The sequence below is a fragment of the Pinus tabuliformis genome, chromosome J (assembly GCF_031772625.1).
Source record: "Pinus tabuliformis cultivar Carrire ecotype Pingquan chromosome J, CPIR1, whole genome shotgun sequence".
In the NCBI taxonomy this organism is placed as follows: Eukaryota; Viridiplantae; Streptophyta; class Pinopsida; order Pinales; family Pinaceae; genus Pinus; species Pinus tabuliformis.
This window is the reverse complement of record NC_142295.1, coordinates 702168538-702189958: the sequence shown is the minus strand read 5'-3', so window position 1 is coordinate 702189958 and position 21421 is coordinate 702168538. Positions and strand designations below refer to the sequence as shown.

Genomic DNA, 21421 nt, shown 5'->3' with positions numbered 1-21421 from the left:
TTTGTCGACGTTTTGAGTCTAGACCAAGACTCATCATCATGACTTGATTTACAAAGGAGAGAGCTAGTAGTGATAAATAAGGTTATGCTTAAGAGGGGTTAGATTAGAATCTCTGCATTGCTTGAGAAAGTGAAGATCCGACTCTTTCCTTTGTATTTTAACCCTTGTCTTTTCGAGATTATGTATCTCATTCCATGCTTCCCCTCCGTACAGGGTCGAGATAATGGATTGTAGAATTCTGTGGTTCGGTTTTTTAGAATTTACACTCGGATATTCCACAGTTTGGAATATCTGAGTGTAAATTCTAAAAAACCGAACCACAGAATTCTACAATCCATTATCTCGACCCTGTACGGAGGGGAAGCATGGAATGAGATACGTAATCTCGAAAAGACAAGGGTTAAAATACAAACGAAAGAGTCGGATCTTCACTTTCTCAAGCAATGCAGAGATTCTAATCTAACCCCTCTCAACCATAACCTTATTTATCACTAGTGGATCTCTCCTTTGTAAATCAAGTCTTGATGATGAGTCTTGGTCTAGACTCGAAACGTCGACAAAGCAAAGATGAAAATTGTGGAATATCCGAGTGTAAATTCTAAAAAGCCGAACCACAGAATTCTACAATCCATTATCTCGACCCTGTACGGAGGGGAAACATGGAATGAGATACGTAATCTAAAAAAGACAAGGGTTAAAATACAAAGGAAAGATTCGGATCTGTTAGCACCTAAATTTTCCTTAGGCTGAAGGAAGGCAAAATTCAGGGTAACTACAAACCACGCTTAACCTCGTAGCTAGCCCTACGAGGACGGAAGAGGGCTCTCTCCGTGTCAACTCAGTAAAAAATAAACAATATGGTTTGAGATGATTTAAAATGAGAACTGATTTTAGGCTAGTAAATAGATATGAAAGAGAGGTAATTGATTGAATGACTGAATTTTCTGGGCTATATGGGACCAAAGGATAACAGGGGGCTAAGAAATTAAATCAATGATACAGAATATTTCGTGAGGCAAGATAGGCAGGAGGTTTAGCAATCAAATTTGAAATATTATGGAGTGGAAACACTGTTGAGAGACTGAAAAGGGCATATGAAATGAAATCCTTTTCAGACAGAAGAAAACACACAGAACATGAATGCTTTCACAAGGCAGAGCAAATAACATGGATTCTACCTCTCATACTTAAAAGCATTCAATTAGAAATGATCATGAATGGATGGTAACATAACAAGGTACATATGAAACAGAAGGAAGAACAAATTGCTAAACTCATACCACAGGAATCTCAGGAATCAGAGCTGCATTATTTCATTAAAATCTCTGCCAAAACTGTACAATGCAAGTGCTGGGTTTTTCCTCCACACTGCTCCCAGAAATTCCAACCCTTTACAAATGATTTTCAATACCATAAATAACCTCAGAGGTGGGAAAGAAAATCGATTTGAAGATAGGGAGTCATTCAATCATCATTAATGAACTGAAGTCGAAGAGCCAACCGTTTGCCAGCGTTGCATTTTCCACCCAAACGATAGATGGAGAGGTCTGGGGACTCGAAACTTGTCCAAATTTCTCGGCCATGTACCATCATTCATGATTTTTCATGCCGAATCCAAAAATATAAATTTTTTGCAATTTGGAGCTCCCTATCATAAGCGTCGTGCCACGTGCGCGGCGCATAGAGCCTGTGCGTGGTGCTTTTTGCGGGGGACTTTTGGAGGCCTTCCCGGTGTCCAAATTGGGCGCAGGATAGCTCGTTGGAAAGGTCTTTGAGTCTACTTTCCAACCCAACTGGAATTTTTCAATTTGGTTCCCATTTGCCTCTCCAAAACCTCAATCTCCCAAGACTTCTTCCTGTGTGTCAAAATAGGGGCAGAAAGGTCATTTGGTGAGTGTTTTTGACCTCTTGAGGACTCAAAACTTGCCCAAACTTCTTGGCCATGTACCATCAGTCATGATTTTTCATGCTGAATCCAAAAATGTAAACCTTTTGTGATAGGAGCTCTCTATCATAAGCCTGGGCATAACGTTTTTTGCAGGAGACTTTTAGAGGCTCTCTCAGTGTCCAAATTGGGCGCATGATAGCTCTTTGGAAAGGTATTTGAGTCTACTTTCCAACCCAATTGGAATTTTTCAATTTGGATTTCATTTGCCCTGTCAAAAATCAAATCTCCCAAGACTGGTCAAAATGTGCACAGTGAGGCTGCCTCAAGGCAAAATGCTGTTGCGGTCAACTTTTGAAGGTGTTCCTCAACTCCAAATTGAGCTCATGATAGCTCATGGAAAGCTCTTTGTGTCTAGTTATCATTTTACTGATCAAGCAAGTCATTTGGCTAACCAAGCTAGGAGAAAAATTGATTTTCCCAAGTCACTTCAAAGGTGCATCAATTTTTCCAAAGCAATTGTATTTTTGACATTTCTCTAAAACCATGACACCTGTGTAAAAAGTGAAGGAGGTTTTTCTTCCTTGGCTTATTTTGGACAAAAACCTCTCTCAGTTTTTCCAAATTCATCTTTTCTTGCTCAGAAACATCATTTGAGTGAATTATTGGACCTTCCTTTGGCCTCCAAGTATTATTGAAGCACTTTGAGAACAACAATTTGCAAACCCTAGACCTAATGACTGAAATGAGTCTTGTCCATTAAAAGATCAAACATTGACTGTCATGGATTTTAATAACTTTGATGAAAAGACCTAAGCCAGCAGGTACAAGACATGAGGGGAATGAATTGACAAGACCCTTCCGTCAGATTATGGCATGCCTCTAGCGGAATGCAGCTGAGTGAATGGAGCGAGACACCTAAAAATGAGATGCAGAAAGAGTTTTGATCTCTGACAGAGGACTGACAAGACCAACTCTAACATTGGCTCCAATGGGGGATGGTAGCTCCAGCTCCTTGGAGGTGCCAAGAACTGTAGATCTTTGGGTGAGCAGATAGTGCCTTCGTCCATTGGGCTATGGAGTCATTATTTCGACAAACAACACAAGACTTTGACACATTTATTGACTGGAACTTGACTTAAACCGACATTAATTATGAAACCAACATGACTGAAAAAATTGACTCAATGCAAAAGGAAATGACTCATGACTGACTTAACTAAAACAAGCACTGACAAAACTTATTCAATGGCAGCAATCCATCAAGATTCGAGGGTTTCAAATTATGATGATAGCCACCTGCATATTAATGCAATATGTACAATCATGTGTAATGTGTCTTCCAATATAACCAATCAAGCAGATGCCTTCTTGATTGATTCTCTTGATCAGATCTCTTGGTCAACAACAAACACTGGTAACTGGGCATCCAAAAACACAGTTGACCATGATCTCCTTCATCACTGAATACTGCAATAATCACCTTCACTGCTGACTGCAACAGATTTGCCATTGGATCATGAAAAACATGAAGATTTTCCTCCTGCTGAAGAAACAAGGTGTCATTTTCTTGTGATGTTGATCTTTTTTCATAAATAAGAGTATGTTCCTGGTCTTCAAAAAATTCTGAACAAATAGATGAGCAGATTTCCTCTTCAAAGAACATTTCAAAACATGAGACATATGAGGAAGAGTATGAAAGGGAATCCTGAATGGTCTGGTCTGCTGAAGTCTGAATATATTGTAGGTCATCTTCATATGATATGACAACCAGATTGTCTTTGCATTCATCAATCATGAGAAAAGAAACCTCAAATGATTCTTGAAACCCAACACTAACATTCATATCATCTACCAATGATTCATCCAAGGAAACTTTTTCACTTACTTGAGCAAAGATCTCATCTTGTTGTTCATGAGCTGACTGGATTGCCTCTTCATGAACACTGTGTTTTGATGACATGAGAACATTTGGATCCAAAACTCTGTCTTCTTCATCCCAGATGATTTCAGCAGCAGAATTTTCTTTCATGGGACTTAGTGCAAGGTTTTCTTGGTCATCACAATCTGAATCTACATTTGAAATGGTTGTTTTAACATTATCACATTCTGAATTGGAAACTTGACTTCCTTGCATGTTGTCTTCTTCTATGGACAGATTTGAAACGACACTTTTTCTTTCATCATTTTCAGCCATATCGAAATCTTCAGCTTGCTGATCTATAAAGCTACTTACAGTATTGTCAACCTTTTCAGAAGAGGAAGAAGTTCCACCATCACCTTCTTGACCAAGTGTACACTGCAAATCTGCGTTAACTTGAGCTATAACATGACAGTGCAAGAGTTGATCTATCTCATCTTCAGACAGAGGAGATAATACTTTTTGTTTTCTCTTGCTCAAACAGTGATTTTCTTCATTAATTTCAAGTGAAGGTGTATACAAATTTTCCTTATACAGCTAATCCATTTCATGTAATTTCTGCTGACTGTCAAGATGCTAAACTCCTTCATCTTCCACCGTACTAAGATCTTGATCCTGTTGCAAATTTTCATGATCGTCTTTATGCTGCTGAAATGGATTTTCATACAATGCTTCCATGATTTCTCCGTCCATCAAGTCATCATGCCCATAAAAATTCTCAAGATCTTCAATAAAACTATGAACATGGCTACAACAGTCTTGAACTAAAGCCAAGGATGGATATGATTCTTTATACCTTTCAAAGAATATTGCATGAGACTCTTTTAAACAATGAATAGAAGCAGGTGGCAAACTTTCATACCAAGATCGGGCTTCGTTTTCCAGAGTAGCCATAAACATTTTCATCAAACAGTGTTCAGTGAAATTGATCTTTAATTTATGCACATGAATGTGAAATTTCACCAGATGAAGAGCAACGTCATTACCTTCCACATTTCTGGACATAGGCAAATTCTGAAGCCAATCCACTTTGGGCATTTTATTCGGGAAACCTGGGATGTGATCTCGGCTCATGGGAGCGTATCTTCTTGCAATCTGTTCCATCTTGAAAATATCAAAGCTAGTGATCTCTCTGCAGTGGAGTCACCATGAAGGATTGATTGCTGGATTCTTCAGTGAATGGAGTCGTCAGGTGAATGATTTCAGCCTTCTTATGTCTGATCGTTGTTCACCATCAACCATCAGATCTGAACTTGATAGATGTATTGGAGCAAGACAATCTTCAAGCAAACCATTTTCGTCCCCAGTATGGTCGCCACTATGTTAGCACCTAAATTTGCCTTAGGCTGAAGGAAGGCAAAATTCAGGGTAACTACAAACCACGCTCAGCCTCGTAGCTAGCCCTACGAGGACGGGAGAGGGCTCTCTCTGGGTCAACTCAGTAAAAAATAAACAATATGGTCTGAGATGATTTAAAATGAGAACTGATTTTAGGCTAGTAAATAGATATGAAAGAGAGGTAATTGATTGAATGACTGAATTTTCTGGGCTGTATGGGACCAAAGGATAACAGGGGCTGAGAAATTAAATCAACGATACAGAATATTTCGTGAGGCAAGATAGGCAGGAGGTTTAGCAATCAAATTTGAAATATTATGGAGTGGAAAGACTGTTGAGAGGCTGAAAAGGGCATATGAAATGAAATCCTTTTCAGACAAAAGAAAACACATAGAACATGAATGCTTTCACAAGGCAGAGCAAATAACATGGATTCTACCTCTCATACTTAAAAGAATTCAATTAGAAATAATCATTAATGGATGGTAAAACATAACAAGGTACATATGAAACAGAAGAAAGAACAAATTGCTAAACTCATACCACAGGAATCTCAGGAATCAGAGCTGCATTATTTCATTAAAATATCTGCCAAAATTGTACAATGCAAGTGCTGGGTTTTTCCTCCACACTGCTCCCAGAAATTCCAACCCTTTACAAATGATTTTCAATACCATAAATAACCTCAGAGGTGGGAAAGCAAATCGATTTGAAGATAGGGAGTCGTTCAATCATCATTAATGAACTGAAGTCGAAGAGCCAACCGTTTGCCAGCGTTGCATTTTCCACCCAAACGATAGATGGAGAGGTCTGGGGACTCGAAACTTGTCCAAATTTCTCAGCCATGTACCATCATTCATGATTTTTCATGCCGAATCCAAAAATATAAATTTTTTGCAATTTGGAGCTCCCTATCATAAGCGCTGCACATGAGCCTGTGCATGGTGCTTTTTGCAAGGGACTTTTGGAGGCCTTCCTGGTGTCCAAATTGGGCGCAGGATAGCTCGTTAGAAAGGTATTTGAGTCTACTTTCCAACCCAACTCGAATTTTTCAATTTGGTTCCCATTTGCCTCTCCAAAACCTCAATCTCCCAAGACTGCTTCCTGTGTGTCAAAATAGGGGCAGAAAGGTCATTTGGTGAGTGTTTTTGACCTCGTGAGGACTCAAAACTTGCCCAAACTTCTTGGCCATGTACCATAAGTCATGATTTTTCATGTTGAATCCAAAAATGTAAACCTTTTGTGATTTGGAGCTCCCTATCATAAGCGCCGCGCCAGTGGCGCGACGCATAGAGCCTGGGCATAACGTTTTTTGCAGGAGACTTTTGGAGGCCTTCCCGGTGTCCAAATTGGGCGCAGGATAGCTCGTTGGAAAGGCCTTTGAGTCTACTTTCCAACCCAACTGGAATTTTTCAATTTGGAGTTCATTGGCCCTATCAAAAATCAAATCTCCCAAGACTGGTCAAAATGTGCCCAGTGAGGCTGCCTCAAGGCAGAGTGTTGTTGCGGTCAACTTTTGAAGGTGTTCCTCAACTCCAAATTGAGCTCATGATAGCTCATTGGAAATCTATTTGTGTCTAGTTATCATTTTACTCATCAAGCAAGTCATTTGGCTAACCAAGCTAGGAGAAAAATTGATTTTCCCAAGATCACTTCAGAGGTGCATCAATTCTCCTGAGGCAATTGTATTTTTGACATTTCTCTAAAACCATGACACCTGTGTAAAAGTGAAGGAGGTTTTTCTTCCTTGACTTATTTTGGACAAAAACCTCTCTCAGTTTTCCCAAATTCATCTTTTCTTACTCAGAAACATCATTTGAGTGAATTATTGGACCTTCCTTTGGCCTGCAAGTATTATTGAAGCACTTTGAAAACAACAATTTGCAAACCCTAGACCTAATCACTGAAATGAGTCTTGTCCATTAAAAGATAAAACATTGACTGTCATGGATTTTAATAACTTTGATGAAAATACCTAAGCCAACAGGTACAAGACATGAGGAGAATGAATTGACAAGACCCTTCTGTCAGATTATGGCATGCCTCTAGCAGAATGCAGCTGAGTGAATGGAGCGAGACACCTAAAAATGAGATGTAGAAAGAGTTTTGATCTCTGACGGAGGACTGACAAGACCGACTCTAACAAGATCTTCACTTTCTCAAGCAATGCAAAGATTATAATCTAACCCCTCTCAACCATAACCTTATTTATCACTACTGGCTCTCTCCTTTGTAAATCAAGTCCTGATGATGAGTCTTGGTCTAGACTCGAAACGTCGACAAAGCAAAGATGAAAACTGTGGAATATCCGAGTGTAAATTCTAAAAAATACAACACATACCCAACATTTTCCCACTTCTTTTGTTCTTTGCATATAGGGGGTCGTAGGAGGACATGATCCACAATCCAAGGAAATAATGAACATTGTTTCTCTACACCAAGAGAACTTCTCAATGCTGACACATTTTTTTAATGAATCTAAGACATTCTTCCAAGTGCACACTTTCACCAGTGGCAACTTATTGCCTTTAATCACATCTCTTACAAAGTGATATTGGACATCAATATGCTTTGTCTTAGAATGATATGGTGGGTTCTTCACCAAGAAGATTGCATTCTGGATCCTACAATTTATCCTCACATCTCACTGTACCAATTTAATACCTAAACATAATCTTTATAACCATACTGCTTCATTTCTTGCATTAATGGTTGTCATGTATGCAACCTCTGTAATTGAGAGTGCCACTATAGACTATCTCTTGTTTATGCAAGTGATTTCTCCTCCAAATAGGTTAAACACATACCCACTTGTATATCTTTTGTGATCCATGTCAGGCCAGGGTAACTCCAGCAATTAATGAGCGCAAGAAACAACTTATCATTTTATTCTTTAGACAACTATATTTATACATACACAAAACGGATCAGTTCATCTTCTAGATGACTGTCCGGCTTCACCTCATCTGTTTCGGATTAGGTGTCAACATTCCCCCCCTTAATCTGAAGGGATGTTGGTGAGTCCAAGCATCGTTCTGAATCTTTCAAGCTTTTCTCTTCCAAGCGCTTTGGTGAAGATGTCTGCAATTTGCTCGTTTGTGGAACAATGACGGAGATGGATTGTTTTGGCCTCAACATGATGTCGGATCAGATGATATTTAGTATTGATGTGCTTAGTACGATCATGGAACTTTGGGTTCTTGGCCAACTTTATTGCAGAGGTGTTATCAATCATGAGTGGAGTTGATTGTATTTGTTTTACCTGCAAATCTTCAAGAATTTTCCTGAGCCACACAATTTCTTTCGTTGCTTCAGCTGCTGCCACATATTCTGCTTCTGTTGTGGAATCTGCTGGTACTGATTGTTTGCGTGATCTCCAGGAGACAGCTCCCGATCCAAGACTCATAGCATATCCTGAAGTAGATACCCCAGTTTCTTTGTCTCCATCGAAGTCTGAATCAGAGTATCCAATCAAGTTGAAGTCGTCCACCTGTGTATACTTGATTCCAAGGTCTTGAGTTCCCTTCAAGTACCTTAGAACTCTTTTTGCAGCAGACCAATGTCCCTCACAAGGCTTTTGCATAAACCTGGAGAGGATTCCAACAGCAAATGAAATGTCTGGTCTGGTAGTAGTGAGGTAGATGAGACTTCCTACAAGCTGTCTATACTTTGTTGCATCCTCAAATTCCTTTCCTTCAGTAGATGTGAGCTTCAAGTTTTGTTCCATTGGAGTAGAAAGGGGATTGCACTCTGTCATGCCAAATCTGTATAACAAATCTCCAATGTATTTCTTTTGAGAAAGAAATATGGACTTTGGATGTTGGGTTACTTCAACGCCAAGATAGTAATGAACATAGCCCAAATAAGTCATTTCAAAAAATTTTCCTAATTCTTTCTTTATGGATGCAATATAGCTTTCATGGTTCCCTGTCATTAAAAGATCATCTACATATACCACAAGATATACAACTGTTTTGCCAACTTTCTTGACAAATAAAGTTGCATCATCAAGATCAAAATGATTGAAGTTGAGTTTCAGAAGATGCTCAGTTAGTTTTTCATACCAGGCTCGTGGTGCTTGTTTGAGGCCATACAAGGACTTCACAAGTTTGCATACTTTGTGTTCATGTCCTTTCACATCAAATCCTTCAGGCTGGGACATAAAAACATTCTCTTTTAGATCTCCATTCAAGAATGCAGTTTTTACATCCATTTGATGGACTTTCCAACCGTTCTGAGCAGCTAGTGCAAAGAGTGTCCGGATGGTGGCCCATTTTGCTGTGGGAGCAAAAGTTTCCTCATAATCGACCCCTTCCTTCTGTGCAAAACCTTTTGCCACAAGCCTAGCTTTGTGCTTGTCAAGTGAGCCATCAGCTTTGTACTTGTTCTTGTAGACCCACTTGCAGCCAATTGGTTTGGTTCCAAATGGAGGATCAACCAGCTTCCAAGTGCCATTCTTTATGAGGGCATCATACTCCTTCTGCATCGCTTCTTTCCATTCATCATGAGAAGCAGCTTCTTTGAAGGAAGTTGGTTCAAAATCTGTAGACAAGTTCAATTCACAATCATAAGTAACATCCATATCAACAGGTGAATTAGAGTTATCTATATCACCTCCATCTTGTCGGTTTGAATTTCTGGTTCGTGTTTTTCCAATTTCATCAGGATGAACACTTTCAAGTGTCTTTGTCAGCCACTTTGGGGGACCTTTCTGAGATGGTCCAGGCTGTTCTGTTGATTGAGTTGGGTCTGAATCAAGATTGAGTCTCCCAATTCTATCAATTACATCACTTAAAGCATCATCCGTTGTTGGAGTGTCATGCAGGGGAGATTGTTCTTCAGAAGGAGATTCCACATGTTGATCTAGTATAGGAATCCCCCCTTCAAGATGTGGAATCTGATTATCAAACTCTTGGAATGATTTCGGTTTTGTGAATCTATCCAAGCGATCAAGTTGCCGCTCAACAACACTGTCAGATTTGGATGATTCAAGAAAAATGACATCTCTAGATAAAACAAACTTTTTATTTACTTCATCATAAAGGCGGTATGCTTTAGATGTGTTTGAATACCCCAGGAAGATACACTTACGACTTCTAGCACCAAGTTTGTTTCTATGTACCTTTGGTATTAAAGCATAACAGGTGGAACCAAATATCCTGAGATGTTTTACCGAAGGAACATGTCCATACCACAATTCATAAGGAGTCTTGTTTCTTATAGCACTAGATGGACATCTATTCTTTATATATGCAGCACATAGAACAGCATCAGCCCAAAACATTGTCTTTACATTTTTGAAGAAAAGCATGGATCGTACCATATTCAAAATTGTTCTGTTCATTCTTTCAGCTACACCATTCTGTTGAGGATTATAAGGCACAATTGTTTGATGTTTAATCCCATGTTGGAGAAGATAGTGTTCAAATTCATTTGATGTATATTCTTTTCCATTATCAATGCGAATAGACCCAATATGAGATTGTGCATCATTTTCAATCCATTTATGAAAATTCTTGAATGTTTGAAAAGCATCAGATTTGTTCTTCAAAAAATAAACCCAACACATTCTGGTGTAGTCATCAATAAATGTCATGATATATTTATTTCCATTTGCAGAAGGAACAGGCATTGGACCACATAAATCTGAATGAATAAGTTCAAGCTTCCTATGTGCTCTTGAATGTGAATCATGAAAAGACTGTTTGCTATGCTTTCCTAGAATGCAAGCATCACATTGTTTATGTTTTCTAGGAATTGTAGGCAAACCAGCAACACCATTTTTCTTCAACAAGTGGAGACTATCACAGTTTAAATGTCCAAATCTAGCATGCCATAATAAACTTGATGGAAGTGCACCTTCTTCATGATGAGAAATATATGAGAAATGTTGTGCATGAGCAGAGGTTCCTTGCAGTTTAAGAAGTCTTTCTTCTTCTATACCTCTCATGACAAGTGAGTGGTCAGATGCCTTTCTTACCTCAAGCTTGCCATCAAACATGTGAATGGAGTGACCTTGCTGGCGGATGTGGACCAGGGACAGCAAGTTTCTCTTCAGCTGTGGGAGATATTGAACATGATCCAGAAGAAAGTCTGGAAGACCAGGCAGTTTAAGCCTGATTGTGCCAAGCCCTGATGGCTTGATTTTTGACTGATCTGCAAAGTATACTGCTCCATCAACATTGTCAGTGAAATCTTCAAAGAAATCTTTCCTATGAGTCATATGACAGGTTGCTCCTGAATCAAGCAACCAGTCATTTTTCGAAGAAGCAAGTGAAGCATTGAACAAATCTTCATTTACTCCAATGTTACATTGTGCCTCAATATAGTGAGCGGATTCAGGTGCTTTACCTTTGTCTGTGTCATCAGTTTTACCTTTTTGCTGATTTCTTCTCTGCTCAACCTTGTCCCATGGTAGCTTGCATGTAGAAGCATCATGTGATCCATTTCGTTTGCAGCGAATGCAATGCAGATCTGCCTTTTCTGCTTGAGGATGTCTGCCCCCCCTGCCTCTGAAGTATCTTCCTCTTCCTCTTCGTCCACCTCTTCCTCTTGTAGAATCTTGAGCAGGATGCTTTTCTTTATGAGCAAGGCAAACAGTCTCTTCAGAAGATTCAGGGACTGTTTTCTTTCCAAAGGCTTTCTCTCTTTCAGCAAACTTTTTCACAAGAGTGTCAAAGGTTATATCTTTAAGATTTCCATTTGCTTGTAAAGACTCAAGATAGTCAGAGTAGGTAGGATAGAGTGCTTTGAGAAAGGCAATAAGAGAGATATCCAGCTCAACCTTAGTGGATTTAATATCATGCACTATAGACTTTATTTCAGATGCAAGAGTAAGAGGATCATTATTTTTCAGTTCAAGAGTAAAGAGTTTAATCATGAGCTGAACAACTTCAAGTGCAGAATGTGTATCATAGAGTTCTTTCAGCTTTTGTAAAGCTTCAAAGGCAGTGGAATAGGATGAAATATGACGACTTACTTCCTCATTTACAGATGCTGTGATCAATGCAAAGGCTTTGCTGTTCTTGTTTTCCCAAATGGTGAGTTCTTTGTCTGATGTGGGCTGCACAGGGTCTTTGTCTTCTTCTCCGACACACACTCCTTTCCACAGCTCATTGTAGATAAGGGTGTGTTTTACCATTCGAGACCATTCTGAATAGTTCTCCTTGCCAGTGAGAACTATTCCTACCATAGAAATGATTGAATGCATTCTGTAAAAGAATATCTCTGCTAAAAAACTTCTGTTAAAAAAATTCTGCTGAAAAAATCCTTATGCCACAGCCTTATGCACTTTATTTTCTTCTAACATTTGTATGAGCATTTCTTATATCAGCATTTCATATATCAGTAATATTACTATGTTTGAATGCATTCACTTCAAAACGCATAAAGGATATATTACTTCAATATATATTACTTCAATATATATATGTCAAGCAATAAAACATTCTGGAAACATAGCAATGCTATAAACTGCGTATATAAACTGCTCACCCACTATACAAAAAAAACGCATCTCTGTGAATAATGGAAACAACCTCCTCCACTTTAGTTCCTCGGAATTAACCCAAACTGTGTCTCTGCTTCATATTTACATCCTACCAACTCACCTACTTCGAGAACCTTTTCAGATTCCTCGACGGTTTACGTCCCCATAACAATGATGATTTATTGCATACAACGACCCTACTGTCTCGTAATGTAGATTGGTGGAAGCAAACCAGACAGAGCTAGCGGTTTTATACAAAGCTGGGTTTCCTCATTACTGAAAAAAAAAATCCAAATGCACTCATCAGTCACGCAATAACATGGAGACACCGCGGTCACTCACCATATCACCGCATCAGGTCGAGAGATCGCCTTTCTCACACCACCACAGTCTCGGCTGCAGCAGAAGACAGAAGGTCTCATGGTCGCCTTTTGCAAGATGGTATTCGCAGTGATGGTCGCCAGTTACTCGAATGCAGACTTGCCTTTATGAAGACCGGGGCGGTGAATGCAGCGGCAGGGTCTGCTTATGCTGAATTCGGTAATACAAAGGTCATTGTATCAGTATTTGGTCCAAGGGAACATGTATTGCAATAGCTGGTACCAATTACTGCTGCCAATTACTGTGTGATTGCAGCAGATACTCGAATGTCCACTGGCTACAGCATTCTCACTCGCGATTACTCCAAAATTTGCAATCTATCAGATAAGGCTCAAGAACCAGAACTGAAGGAAGAGTTGAATAACGCAGAAGGGGAGATGAATAACGCGGAAGGGAATGAGAGCGAGTGCAGGCCGTAGGGCAATCAGTGATAGAAACGCTCAGGTGTTCAATATCAAAAAAACACTCACATTCAGCAGCGCATTCCACGCTCACCGCACCATGTCAGTCCAGAGGCGCTTAGGAAAGAGGGCGCAGTCTCAGGACAGAGGTTTCATGAGGCAGCAGAAACCTGGCAGAGGCAGGAGTTACAGCTATTTCTGAGACCTGTGCTCTGATACCATGTCAGGCCAGGGTAACTCCAGCAATTAATGAGCGCAAGAAACAACTTATCATTTTATTCTTTAGACAACTATATTTATACATACACAAAACGGATCAGTTCATCTTCTAGATGACTGTCCGGCTTCACCTCATCCGTTTCGGATTAGGTGTCAACAATCCATATTTTTAACTCAGTTTGTATCAACAAAGCCATGTATGGTCATCATTTTGTCCAATTTTAGCCTTCCTTGGTAGCTTTAACTATAACTAGTAATGCCATGCAAATACTTGAAAACCCTCATTACTATTGTCAAATGTTTCTTCCTTGGTTTTGACGTATATCTGCTTAATTCTCCCACTACATGTGCAATGTTTGGTCTAGAGTAGACCATTGCATACATCAAACTTCAAACTACACTAGTATATGGAATACATGACATGTTTTCTTCTTTTTCTGTGCCTTGGGATATTGACCTGCAAATAATGTTACACCTATAGGAATAGGGACTTTCACTGGTTTACATACTTTCATATTAAACCTCTACAATATTCTCTTGGAATACTTCTTCTAATTTAACTAGAGTTTGTTTGTATGATCTCTTTTAATTTCCATGCCTAAAATGAAATTTGCAGCACCAAGATCTCGTGTCAAATTTAGAAGACAACTGAATTTTCACTTTCCAGATGATTTCTCTATCATTTCCCATCAACAACATATCATCCACATATAATACCAAATAAAAAGATGATCATCAATTAATTTAACATACACACAGTGAACCACTTTCCTCATTGTAAAACCAAGTCCTATAACTATCAATTTTGTTATACTACATCCTTGGTAATTATTATATAGGGACTTTATCACCTTGCATATCAAATCTTTCTTTATCTTCACTGCAAAACCTTTTTTTTGTTTCATGTATATTTCTTCTTCCAAATCCCCATGTAAGAATGTTATCTCCACATCCATCTATTCTACTTCAAAATAAAAAACAACACCAATAGATAAAATAAATATAATAGAAGTTAACTTGGTGATAGGAGAAAATATCTCACCAAAGTCAATTCCCTCTACATCTGAATAACCTTCTACTACTAACTGAGTTTTGTATTTCTTCGCTTTGCCTTCTACATTCTTCTTAAACACCCATTTATTGCCAATGGGATTTCTTCCACTCGGAAAATCCATTAGATCCCAAGCCTCATGCTTGTCCAACACTGCTATTTTTTCAACCATAACCTTTTTCTAAAGTCTTTCATCCTCTGTATTCACTACCTCCCTAATATTTCTAGGATCCTCATCAATATTAAACAAAGCAAAAAATGAATGGAAAGTAGGCAAAGTATACCTTTATGGTTGTCTTTTTTCCTGAACTAATCTCCTCAATACCCAAGTAAGTGGATCTTTTTCTTTTGATTCTTGTTCTATTGTAAAGTTTGTTTCTTCATCCTTCAATTCAAACTCTATCTTCTCTGGTTCTTTCTCCCTTGGTAGCACTTCCTCTTTGACAACATCTTTAATTTCTCTAAATATCACATCTCAACTATACACAACATTCTTAGTTTCAAGGTTCCAAATCTTATAATCTTTCAGACCATCTTTATATATAATAAAGATACACTTTTCAGTATTTTTATCTAGCTTACTTTTAATCTTCTTTGAAACATGAACATAAGCATCACAATCAAATACCTTAGATGCTTAAGAGAGGATTTCTTATTGTGGCCAATCTTGGGATCTACAAAACATTAGAGAGTGTTTTAATCCTTCCACCTATGAACTTCAACTTGATTTGTTCTCGTCCTATAATTCTAACTATTAAGTCATCTCCTAGGAAAATATCACCACCATCATATCTTTCATACTCGCAAAAACACTCCCTTTGAGGATTCTTATGAAACGATGCTTGTGAGTCTATTAGCCATGCCTCATGACATTCATGTGTACTTGAAGAATCCCAGTACATATCTCGTCCATCTGAGGAAGCTTTTACATATATAGAAGGAGGAACATTAGATCCCTTCCCTTTCTCAGCAATTTTGGACCTCTAATGTTTCTTGTAATGCCCTTCTTTTCCACATTTCCAACATACCTTTACAATTTTTTATGGAGATTTAGATCTCTCAGTTGAGAACTTATTTTTATTTATGAGAGCATCCTTTTATAGACAAGGCATATGTTTTCTAACTTTCCATGTTTTTTTCTTCTCATCTCTTTTGATAACAAGGATGAGACTATTTGATCGAAACTTAAAGTAGTTGCATTAGTATCTATATGGCAACAACCAAACTATCCCACATGTCTGGTAATGAAAAAAACAAATTGATACATTTATCTTCATTTGAAACCTTAATATCAATAGATAATAGCTAACTTACCATATTGTTGATGATGTTCATATGCTCTATCAATGAGTCTCCATCCTTCATCCTCATATTATACAACTTTTTTCATAGGAATAACACGTTCACTAGGAACTTAGATTGATATAAAGTCCCTAGCTTGTTTCACAATCCCTTTGTTGTAGCTTCTCCTAAAGCATTCAATAATACTAGATCTGAGCGTGAAGATTTCCATAGTTACACATATTATTGTTCATAGTATTTTTTAAATAAATTGCGTGTTAAAATTTGAAATGTCCAACATTTCAAGTGAACACTCCACCCATCGTCAAAGACCAAAAATGCATAAAGATGAGAAATAAGAAGCAAGTTGAGAGTATATAAAGGATAGGGTTAGAAGGTTACTGTTAAAGCATGAGATAGACATTAGGAACAAGTCAAAAAAGGAAGAGTTGATGTGAATATTAAGATTATAATGTGGATTGAAAAACTTAGCGTTAAATAAATCAAGTAAAAATAAGCTAAATTTGGGGAATAAGAGGGATTTAACCTAAATTTTGTATAAAATAAATAAGAATGGATTAATATAAAAATGAATCATTTTAACATAAGATAAGGGAGAATATTTGATTTCAATAAAGATACATACAATAAAGGTAAGAGATGGCATAGGAGGGAGTGATGGGTGAACTAGGGATAAATCGAATTAAAAAGGGGGAATGATGAAGAGTTGTTGGAAATACTAGGGTGAATCGGTATTTCATAACAATTTCAACAATTTAAGTATCAAATCAATTAATGAATAACAACACATCAAATGAACACAAGATGTATATGAACAATATATTTATATTACAAGGGAAGCTATAACTTCTAGATTTACTTGTTGTGACTACAAGTGTTACAACTAAAAGTGCTACAACCCCAATATTTACCAGCTCCCACTGGAAGGAGGCGAAAACCTCTTAAAGGAAGCTACAACTTCTTTCCCTATCTCCAACCCGCAACCCTATAGAATACAATATCAAACAAAATCTTCTTGGGCTCCCGTAGTAGGGATAATGACCCAAATACAACAATATGCAATTACTACTATCTCTACTTGATCATAGTGAACTTCTAGTATTGCTCTAGTAATGTTGATGTTGAAGGAAATGTAACTAGGCTAGGTCTTCATAAATGTAATTTAAAAATATTTGTATTTATTCAAGAAAAGAGAAATTATTCTTGTAATATCTGTTAATGAGTTTCTTGCTCATTGAAAATAGGTCCAGCACATTTTTGTGCTTCTAGAAAGTCAAAGTCAAATTGTAATTATGATAAGACCCTTTGAGGGCATGTTACATCAAGTAAGTCAATGTACAAGGTCATGGGAACACCTCCAAGATAAGTCAAATCCTCTCCTAGCACCAACGAAGTCCCCAAACAACAAAATGATGAATTAAAGTGTGACAGTCAAGTTAGCCTAAAAGGCAGTCAAGTCGTCCTAAAGAGGAGGGACAAACCTCTATTTATAGAGGTTTTCCACTCATACAACATATAATCAAACTCTGAAATTAGCGAAGAAGGATAACAGAGTAAGGGTGGAACAAAAGACAGTTTTAGTAGCCTCTAGTGCAGCGAAGGAGAAGAAGTAAAAACCAAAATCAAAGGTATTGTTTCTAAGGTAAAACCAGTCACACGTGCGAGGAATAGAGCCATCTCTACGGTCACAGCAGCAACAATATAACAGTCTCAATTTTATCATTGTTTTGGCTTCTAAATAGGCTTACAAGGCCTCCCATCCAGGCGAAGAGAGAAGGACCTCAAGCGAAGATAGAAGAAGCCATATACCTACAACTAGGACTCTCCCATGTGCGAAGACAAGTGAGTACCCTTAGGTGAAGGATATCACTAAGTAGAAGTATCTCTCCTAGAAGATCTACTTACTATAGAAGGAAGAAGAAAGTGCCGGAAGGAGCAGAAATGTCAGAAGTTATAGTGCAGAAAGAGGAACAATTTGACTTATGCTTGGAGGATATCCTAGTCAAGGGTCTAGGGTTTGGCAGTTGTTCAAATAAGAAGCTACAATAAGAGAAATCTTACAAAGGGTTTTCCTCTCAAGAGTGGAGAGGGTTTGTCCCTAGCAGAGAGCCAAACTTTGTGTTCTTGTTATTTTGTTTTGGTAGCAGTTTGATAAAGTACACACATATGCACTAATAAGAAGAAGAAGAAGCATAAGCTAACAAGAAGAGTAAAAAGACTCCACAAATGGTTATCAAGTAACGAAGAATCATGACAACACTATTTTTCCCTAGATTATTCAACATGGTTTCAGAGCGTAGGTATGCTTCTTCTACATGAACATCAAGAGCAACACAAGAACATGACAACATTTCTTGTCATCATTTCTTCTTGCTTCTTAGTCAGCAATCTGATGCTCGTTATGTGAGCATATTATTTTGTTGACCTTTAGTGCATCGTGGTACATGCCTTCGAGCATGTTCTTGCGAAAGAGATTCTTTCATGCTTGATCATGTTATAGAATGATACCCATGACTCAATAATATACAAATGATAACATGACTTAAACTTTGATGCATACATACCTCATCTTGATTCTCCTTTGATCATCAAGGAAAGGGCAACACAAGAACACTCATCAAGAGGAAGCAATTCCATTACATCTCAAAATCTATCAAGTAAGTACATTTCCCCTTCTGAATATAGATCAATGTTGTTTTGCAAAGAAAGCAATAAATTGGTAGGTACCAATAACTTTCTTGCATGGAAGAAGAGGACTGATCTACTACTCAAGGAGAATGAACTCCTAGAGCATGTTAAAGGGAATATTACTATCCTTGCTAAGGAGCAGACTCAAGCCTTAGCCAAGTACAATAAGGATGAGACAAGAGCTCAAAGGATTATAATAGAATCAATCAAAGACTCTCTCATTCCTTGTGTCTCCAAGTTTGAGACATCGAAAGAAATTTATGATAAGCTAGTAGAGCTATTCTCGGTATCCATGATCGGAGAAGTAATATCTTTGAGGAATGAATTATACAAGATGAAGATAACAGAGGATTATACAATCTCCCTACTTCATGAAAATATCTGAAATGAGAGATCAACTTCAAGAGCTTGGGGAAGTCATGTTTGACAGAGAGATGACAACTTTTGTACTTAATGCTCTACCTAAGGAGTGGGGAAACTTCATCTAGCATATATGCAAAGAAGGAAGAAACCACTCTCAGTGAAATGTGGTCTCTATGCAGAACAAAGGAAACTAGAATTAAGGCAAGAAAAGATGTGGGGTCAAAGGAGCAAGCATTTTCTACCATGGCCAAAAGAAAGGATAAATTTGGCAAGTTTGGTCCACGAAGAACAAACAACAAAGACATGTCCAAGATCGAATGTTTTGGATGCCAAGAATATGGACACTACAAAAGGAATTGCCCTAAGCTTAAGAAGGACAACATCAACAAAGGGAAGAGGGTAGAGGCTCACTTGACTCAAGGGAAGAGGGTAGAGGCTCACTCGACTCAAGAGGTGAAAGAAGAAGGAAAGAAGCAAAAGAAGGAAGATCCTCCAGATCTCTACTATGACTAGGTCAAACTCTTTACTTCTAGACTTCTTTCAAAGTTTTGAGTAGGATAGGAGCATGTAGGAATAAATTGAAATTGCATGACTAGAAACATCCTCTAGAATCTAGTAGCATGATGTACATAGAGTTCTAGGCACTCATGTAGATGTAGCATTTATGATAAGAACAAAACACATAAGTAGAAATATCTTCTAGAATATAGGAGCATGGCATATAAAGCTCAAGGTATTTATGTAGAAGAAGCATACCTAGTATAGGACCTCATACATGATGAAAGAAAATTGATCATGATAAGAATCTTAGAAGACCTACATCATCAAAAGAAAGGAAACATTTGCAAGGCGAGGATCTTTAAGATCCTATGATGGAATCTTCAAAAGAAGGTTCATGAACCAAGGTAGATCTCCCATTAGGAATCCCATTCATGGGTTTCAAGAAAAGGATGATATGCAGGCAAGCTAAGATGAAGCAAGAAGGGCCACACCAAAGGATGATCAAAGGAGAATCAAGATGAGGTATGTATGCATCAAAGTTTAAGTCATGTTATCATTTGTATATTATTGAGTCATGGGTATCGTTCTATAATATGATCAAGCATGAAAGAATCTCTTTCACCAAGAACATGCTGGAAGGCATGTATGACAATGCAATGAAGGTCAAAATAATAATATGCTCACATAAGGAGCATAAGATTGTTGACTAAGAAGCAAGAAGAAATGCTGACAAATCCAGAAAGCAAGTGATGAAGGAATTCTCTCACAAGATGCATTAGATGGTTGACCTATCTATATGAGAAGAAACAAATGAAGAAATAGATCAAGCATGTGAAGAACACCATGATCACCGAGAATCACCATCTGACAAAATGTCTTGAATATATCTCTCGAAAGAAGACAGGACAACGCTGATAAAGAAAGAAAGGACCCTTGACACCTATGAAGGCCTTGGAGATATAAAGGTGTAGATAACTGATTCTACTCTACAAAGATGTCGTGATGAAGAATCCATCCAACAAAAGAAAAATAAATGTTGAAGCAATATCAAGATGAAGTCATGATGGACTACTAGGTCAAAGCATGTAACCTAGCAAGTACATCGAAGCATCCATGAGAAGAATATTCCGAAGCATGGACAAAATGACAAAAGAGTAGCCAAGATGACAAGAAAATCCAATGAATGACAAGAAAGCCACTTTCCACGAAGGAAGCAAGACATGACAATCTAGGAAGGAAAGTGATCGATGGATGGTTCCCTACATAGAAGAAGTTCGAACAAAGACTTCAAGACATCAAGAAAGAAAAAAGATCAAGCAACTGAAGGACCCACTAGGAAGAAGATGTCGATGAAGGAAAGAGTCCCTAGTTAAGAGGGAGCTTTGACAAGTTCCTAATCAAGAGGGAGTTTTTGAATCACCCCTGATTACAAAGGAGTGACAATTGTGTTTTCCATTTCATGGGTCATGCACTAGACTAGGACTAACAGTCGTAAGTCATTTGAAGGCCATGAATGGAAATGTAGACACAAGATAGACACAAAATTCTTGTCTTCACTCACTTGGGAAGAAAGAATGGGAGGATTAGGTAATCATTTGGCATCCAGTACTCTTTGAGGATGTGTAGGGAATTTAAGACAAGAGTAGGCAAGAGGACCGATATTCTTTGAGGGTTAGGAACCCAAGATAAGAATAGTCCTAGAAGGTCATACTCGGTGAACACCCAGGTGGGTATGTACCTTCAGAGACAATGATGAAAGTGTCTATAAATCATTGGTCTCGCCAGCATTGTAGCTCATGGTATCATAAAGAGATGGGGCTGTTAGTCAAGGCCTTGCACTATGACAATGCTGATGAATATGATGCTATAACAGATGGATTAC

The 21421-nt window shown here is 38.1% G+C and overlaps 1 pseudogene; it reads left to right on the top strand.

The window, feature by feature from the left end:
* Positions 1–13121: 13121 nt before the first annotated feature.
* Positions 13122–21421, top strand: part of LOC149228726 (uncharacterized) — a 59611-nt pseudogene continuing 51311 nt past the window's right edge.